The sequence below is a fragment of the Propithecus coquereli genome, unplaced genomic scaffold (assembly GCF_000956105.1).
Source record: "Propithecus coquereli isolate 6110/MARCELLA unplaced genomic scaffold, Pcoq_1.0 Scaffold97, whole genome shotgun sequence".
NCBI lineage: Eukaryota > Metazoa > Chordata > Mammalia > Primates > Indriidae > Propithecus > Propithecus coquereli.
In genome coordinates this window covers 3,683,565-3,691,409 of record NW_012156062.1, presented here as the reverse complement: position 1 = coordinate 3,691,409, position 7,845 = coordinate 3,683,565, and the positions used below count along the sequence as shown (strand labels likewise).

Here is a 7,845-nt window from a genome sequence, read left to right as displayed (position 1 = left end):
TAAAAAAAAAATAGTTTGCCCATTTTTCTGCCAGCTACGGCCCTATATCTTTGCTCCCTTTGTAGCAAATTCCTAAAACTTATGTTCACCATCTCCGATTTTTCTTTTATCTCTCGTTCTGTATTAAACCCACTCCAAATTTTGTCCCTGCCACTTCTTTATAGACTCCTGCTCTGCTCTCCAACCTCTTAGCCTCAGAATACCTCTTTTCTATCTACACCTGATCTCTTAATGATGACTTTGATTACTATCGACATGCTGTTAACTCCCAAATATTTATCTTCCTCCCAACCTCTTTCCAGATTTTTATATCCAACTGCCTACTCAACATTTTCATTTGGATGTCCAAAAGGCATCTTACATCTAATACAACCAACACTGAGCCACCAGCCCCAAACCCTTATTCCCCCAGCCCCAAACCGTTATCTCTGTAGATGGCAACTCCATCTTCCCAATAGCTCAAGCCAAAAACCTGGAATCATTCTTTTTTTTTTTTTTTTTTGGCAGCATTAGGATTTATTAGAATGTGCCTTAATACAGGTCCTGGGGCTTGCCCATGGTGCTCTTTATGTAGAAAGCCCTAAAGATTTTCTGCCAATTCTTCCTGAGCAATAACACCAAAAAGTTAACAGCCGGGTGGATGTTGTACCTCCGCTCATCGTCTGTCATCTTCACATGCCCAACAGCCACAGCCAGACACAGAACCTTCTTCATCTGGAACTCGACTGTGGACTCACCTCCTCAACTTCGGCCACCATGTCGTGGCGTCAGCGGGGAAGGAAACTTGCCAGCCTTATGCCGGCCTGGGCCGGGGATTCGTGGGATCTGCTTCATGAGAGACTCTGAGGCCAAAAAGGCGTCATATTCTTGGCCAGCTTTCTGATCAGCTTCTTACTTTTGCTGAGTTTCTTCAGCGCCTCGACGTCCATGTGGGGGATGTCCACCCACAGCCTTGGCCTCGTCGCAGTGCTGCTGGTCCCCCAGGACACACACGGAGAACTTGGGGCGGGGTGGACTGAAGCCTGACGGTGCCGGAGCAGCGTTTGCTCTTCTGAGGATCGCAGTTCTTCAGGCCGATCCGCTTCTCCATTTCCAAACACTTCCGGCGCTTGCGCTGGTTCCTGGCAGGACTTCCGGGCCCGCCTCGCACAGGTGTCGCGAGAGACTTTGCGGCGCGAGATTCCTCGCGCCGCGGTAACCGGCACCGTTCTTTACGCCGGTTTTTCTCCTGCGCTCCATGCTCGCCCCATTGTTACCGTCATCCGACGGCTGAGGTCCGGAGAAGGAAAGTGACTTCCCCGAGATTCCTCAGCCAGCAAGTGACTGCCAAGATTCAAATCCGGTTCTCTCCAGTTCTGAAGAGCCTGTGTCAGGTAGTGAGCACCTCACCGGCAGTCTCGCTTGGATGCTAGCCTGAAAACGAGTCATCCAGCCAACCACAGAGATAGGAAGGAAGTGTGTGCACTGTATTCAAGTATTCCAGATTTCTCTGAGGTGACTGAGTTGTAACTCTAAACTAGTACCATACAGTACATTTTCACAGCTGGTAAAAGAAATCTGTTCCACAGTTTTGTAAGCACATTGACATAAGGACAATTTACCAAAGATCTAGTAGGGGCTTCTTTTCTTCCTTGTCTGTAGGTAGAATCACCAGGCACAAAACCTTCTGTACCACATCATCTAGAATTCTGAGGAGCAGATTTTCCAAAGCTCTTACCATAACTCTCAGAGACACCCTCTGTCCTTCCTTACTCTGACCTATCTCTTTTCACGTGGCTTTCCAACTACGGCAATTGTCAGCAGATTTATGAAGTTATGGGAAGACACAAATGACCCGATTCCCTTCTTTTTTCCATCCTTAATTCTCGACACAAGCATTATCTGATTGTCTCAAAGATGTTATTTGTCTAAATTGTTTTGATTCTTTGCCCCCAGTGTTTTTGTTACACATACTCTACATGATGTCAGAACCTATCATTTTTAGAAAAAAAGGCTTAGAAAAGCCACAAAGTTCACTGAGCATAAACATGGTTTACAATATAACGGGTCAGGACCTTCATAGGAGACTACTTCTAGAATGTCTACTGGCCTCTCTGAAGTTTTTGCAGCATTTCATTTTATTTGTTTGTTTTTTTCTATTTCATTTCAGAATATTACAGTGGTACAAACACTTTGGTTACATATATTGCCTCTATAGAAAGTAATATGGAGATACCTCAAAGCATTTCATTTTTAAATCCCAATATTTAGTTTTGTGATCTCTTATGCTTTTTTTTTTTTTTTTAAGACAGAGTCTCACTCTGTCACCCAGGCTAGAGGGCCATGGAGTCAGCCTAGCTCAAGGCAACCTCAAACTCCTGAGCTCAAGCGATCCTCCTGCCTCTGCCTCCTGAATAGCTGGGACTACAGACACATACAATGACACCCAGCTAATTTTTTCTGTATTTAGTAGAGATGGGGTCTCACTCTTGCTCAGGCTGGTCTCGAACTCCTGAGCTCAAGTGATTCTCCTGCCTTGGCCTCCCAGAGTGCTAGGATGACAGGCATGAGCCCCCACTCCTGGCCTCCCTTATGCTTTTAAAAGATCATTGCCTACATCTTTTAGGGATGACAATAGGATACTAGGAGAATAAGTTTTGAAGATAGTCATTTTCATGACTCAGAATTATTCTTACGTGATGCACTGCAAAGATTGGCAATATTTTTATTATGATTTTTTAATAATCCTAACCATTTCTTCATTCCCCCACTAAAAGAATCTGTCTTCTCTATTCCTTCCTTATCATGTTTTGAATTTTCTCACTCACCCCTGGGAATAATACTTCTCTGTTAAAGTCACAGTGGGCTGGTTGCTATCCTTTACTTTCCTGTATGTGGAAGGAGTCAATCCAACAATTCCTTAAAGCTGTTAATACAAAACAACCTAAAGAACCTCTGTCTGCATACTCTTCTTAAATCCCCCTATCATTAATTGCATTGAATAGTACCTCTTGCCATAATCACTCTTTTTTAGTTATTGAGGATATCAAAAAATCCTCAATACCACAAACTTGGATTAAGATGGTAAATTAGGGCAAATGTCTCAGGGTGTGTTTATCAAAAATTAAGCACATAAGCAAGCAGAACTCTTAATCTGTGCCTATCAGTCAATGCAACTAAACAATTCTCATTAGTCCACCACAGAGCACCACATTCCAAACTGGAGCGTTGCATCGGATCGCAAGTCTCATAGCTTCCACGTCGTCTTCACTTCCATCCTCATCAAGGACTTTACTGGAAGCATCTGTCATTCCTTTCTCTCCCTAGGCTTGCTTTCACTGCTGCTGACAATGAAACCTGGAGCCAGGCAGAGAACCTTCTCTGAACCACTCCGGCAGAACTGCCATTGTTCTGTGACCCTGTTGGAAGTTACAGGCCATAGAGGGGCCCTTAACTGCCTCTGATCTTCCTTGTTCTGTGTCTTTAAACACTTCACAGTTTGATTAGAGAGGAGGCAGTCTCCCTTCCCCCAACAATCCTTTTTTCTGTTTTTCCTTAGATCAATTTGTGAGACAGTCCTTGAGAACTTCTCTATAGTGTGTCTTTACACTTCAGTACATTATGTACTAAGAAATATGTATAGTGTATTCAATTCCAAAGACTCTCTGAGGTGATTGAGTTGTAACTCTAAACTAATACCGTACATTGCATTTTCATAGCTCTTAAAAGAAATTTGTTCCACAATTTTGTGAGCGCACCGACATAAGGACAATTTATCAGAGATCCCGTAGGGGCTTCTTTTCCTCCCTGTCTTCAGATAAAATCCAGGCACAAAACCTTCTGTACCACATTGTCTAGAATTCAGATGAGCAGATTTTGCTTACAGTGTTTCAAATTGGATATGGAAAGTGTAATATCTAAGTGTAATGAAGAAAATGGGATAAAGTTTGGCTTCGGCTATAGTCTAATATAGAGATTGTATTTTTTAGAAAATACAGCAAAATAAAAAAATTCCCTAAAGAAAAGTAATTTGGAAACTAGAATAAATAGAATAGAAAGTCTAAATCAATGTCATGGTCTTAACAAAGTTTAGAACTTGCTAAGAGTCACCCCAACACCACATCCCTTAGAATATGGAACACAGAATATACTGGAGAAAGGCCAGTTCAAATTTGCACAGAGCTTAAGACCCCAACTACTTTTTATATTTTTATATTCAACATTATTAACACATCTCTCATTACTGAAGTACTCTCCGTGAGGAATTTAGGAATTTGAACTGTGATAGACTCAACGAAAGGGCCAGACTCCCTTGGGAAGCAGCTGGCCGTAGGCATTCTATGTGTCTGACTCAGCCACTGTGGCATTGTGCACATGCCTTGGGATTAATGACTGAGATTGCAAATATAAAATAAAATGCCGTAACGTTGGGAGACCAGAGCTACAGTGATCTGGGGCAAACATAGCTGAGATTAACCCTAGGCACAGAGACTTTGCTTTTCCCTACATACTCTGAGAAGCTACCATCTGATCAGAAGAGAGATCACTGCTGCAGTGAGTAAGGTCAGGGTTTAATCTCCTGTTTTCACAGCAGCACCATACGACAGTGACAGCACGTTCTCCAAGAAGAGAAACTCTAAACCAATTGCAACGATAATATCATTTCTGTGCTGAACCAGAAATCACTGAAAACCCAGCGAAACCATGTTTCCAAATGGCAAATTGAATCTCAAATTCCAGAAAGAAAAGGTAATAAATTCCTCTTATAAACACAAAACACCTCAAAAAATTATTTCTTCTTATAAAAGAAACCATTATTTATGCTAGCAGCAAAAGGATAAAATTTCCTAAATGAAAGTCAAATAGAAGGATAATTGTTATCTACAAATAATGTTTTTTTGTGCTTGTTCTCATGATTGTATGTTAATTTGTAGATAAGTAAGAATCAAATCACAAATCAGCTTCCTTATGTGGGAAAAAAATACTAAGAGAAAAGAGTAGTGATTTTCCTCACAGGGTAGAAAGATATGATGACTTCTAAGGCATTGCTAATTTTAAAAATCTATGCATTAGACATGAAATTTATTACTTTATATATCATCATGCGTTGGTTTCTTGGCTCACCCAAACTGGCAGGCCTTCCCTTGATTTGGAACTTTTCACTTTGGTTACAAGATCCTTCATAACACCATGCAACGCCACCATGCCAAATACTAGCTATAGGAAAAGCCACGGGGCTTTCTAATTTTAGGTGATCTAAATGCTCAGTTATTTAGTATGCAGCAGCTGTTTGCCATAGAGGCTGCATTCGGACAGTACTTGGACTGCTGGCCCGGGTCTCAATGTTTAGATTCAGCAGCATCAATGTAATTTACCAACTGAAAGTATTTCCAGTGATGTGACATGCTCCCTTCCCCATGCCCCCATGCCGCTTTCTAGTAGAGGTTCCTGAGCAGGTGTCTGTATCAAATATTGGCATCAATATTCACAAACCATGCAAGAGTCACATTTTATTTCCCCTTAAAGAAATGTTGAAGTAACACATATGTATCTTTGAGGAGGAAGCAGGCATGTTCAATCTCATGGAGAGGATTTATAGCCACAGATATGTACCCATGAGAGCTGAATGTAAATATAAATCATCAAACATCTCAACACAGTATTCCTGGCGAAAAGTTATCAAAAAATTAAAAATAAAAATCATCAAACAGAACATACTCAGGAGGCTCCAATCGGCATGGGTAAACATTACACTTATTATTAAATGTGGGGAAAACATACCAATGAAGCCTGGCAAGTACAACCTTAACCAGGTAATCAAGGTTAAAATCACTAGAGAAAGTCCTGTTAATGACCTGTGCCCCCTGACATGACGTAATGAGAAGAAGGCCTCACCTTGGGGCATTCTTTGCAAAAATCCATAACCCTAGTGTGACCGTTAGAAAACATCGGACAAAGTCAGAATGAGGAACATTCTACAAAATGCCTACCCAGAACTCTTTGAAAGTCTCAGTGTCATGAACAGCAAGAAAAGACTAAGTAGTCATCGCAGACTGGAGCACACTAAGGCAGCACGACGATTAAATGCAACAAGGTATCCTGAGTTGCCTACTGATCGAAAAAGGACATTAGTGAAAAAACCTAGTAAAATCCAAATGCAGTCTCTAGTTCGGTTAATAACACCGTACTAATGTTAATCATTTCTTAGGCTTGACAAATACGCGGTGGTTATGTAAGATGTTAACATTAGGTGATGCTGAATAAAAGGACCTCTCTGTTCTGTCTTTGAAAACTTTCCATAAATCTAAAATTATTCCAAAATAAAAAGATTACTTAAAAATTACTATTAAAGTGTTATTAAATGTTACCAAATGCCAGCTACATAGACCAAGAAATAGGAGTATGTTAATCTCCTGAGATTCACACAGGAAGATATTGCCAATTTGGTACAGAAGGCTTAAGATTCTTTTCTTCTTCCTTATTGATAGCTGCATGTATTAATGATCCCACCAGTATTCCAGCAACATAACTTAAAGTTTTATAACTAGGCTAAAATAAAGCTAAAATTTCAGACTAAATAAAATAAAAAATTGAAAATTCTAAAAAATTTCTTAGAACCACAGTTGACTGCCTGAGTTCTTAATATTTCAGTGTACTTTATATAAATGAAACAAGGGCTACTTTTACTTTTTTTTTCCATTCTTTTTTACCTACCTAGTGAAACAAACCTTTCCATTGCCTTTTAGTTTTCTTATGCAAATTTTTAACAGGGCATCAAATGTGATAATGCACATTTCACTTTTTAAAACTATCTGGCTTACAAATTAAATGTTTAGTATGTTTCGTATTATAATATGACACCATTTTTGTTGAAAGGGTGTGTGTTGGAGCCTGGGGACAGTCCTCTGGAAAGATACCTACTCACAGTGGCATGGCACAGACAGCAGGCTAAGCTCCAAAGATCCACGTTCTCCTTCTCTAGTGGAAAGTTGTTGCTGAGAAATGACTATCTAATTTCCAAGCCTCCTTTCCTCTAAGAGGAGCTGTGTGACTAGTCTGGGCCCACGTAATATGAATGGAAATGATATATATCACTTCCAGGCCAAAGAGTTTAAATAATCATTGTGTTTTTTCCACACTCTTTTCATTTTCCATGATGACTTTGGAGGCCACAATAGAAGATTATAACATCACAAAACGGGAAGGCAGCCGAGATCCCTGAGGCTTGGGAGAGAGCTGCCTAGAAAATCATCTAAAAAAAGGGTATAGAGTGTTTGTGTAAGCAAGAAATAAACATTTACTAAATTAGGGTATTGAGATTTGGGAGTTATTTGCTAGAGGAGTCAAAATATCCTGTGGAATACAAATGGTCATCTATGGAAAATAGAATTATATCTTCCTCCATATTTCTGTTTTTTTACATGAACATACTATATTTTCAATTCGAAAAATAGTTCCTATATGGGGAAAAAGAACCAATTATTTAATCTTTATTCTTTCAATCTCAATAATTTACCTCTTACTTCTTGCAACTTTGAAAAATTTACCCCTTTCCGGCTGGATGTGGTGGCTCAGGCCTGTAATCCCAGCGCTCTGGGAGGCCGAGGAGGGCTGATCGTTGGACCTCAGGAGTTCGAGACCAGCCTGAGCAAGACCAAGACCCCATCTCTACTAAAAATAGAAAGAAATTATCTGGACGACTAAAAAATATATAGAAAAAATTAGCGGGGCATGGTGGCACATGCCTGTAGTCCCAGCTACTTGGGAGGCTGAGGCAGAAGGATCCCTTGAGCCCAGGAGTTTGAGGTTGCTGTGAGCTAGGCTGATGCCACGGCACTCTAGCCCGGGCAACAGAGTGAGACTCTG

General features: G+C 40.5%; 1 pseudogene; it reads right to left on the bottom strand.

Moving 5' to 3' along the window:
• Positions 1–531: 531 nt before the first annotated feature.
• Positions 532–7,845, bottom strand: part of LOC105827115 — a 9,363-nt pseudogene continuing 2,049 nt past the window's right edge.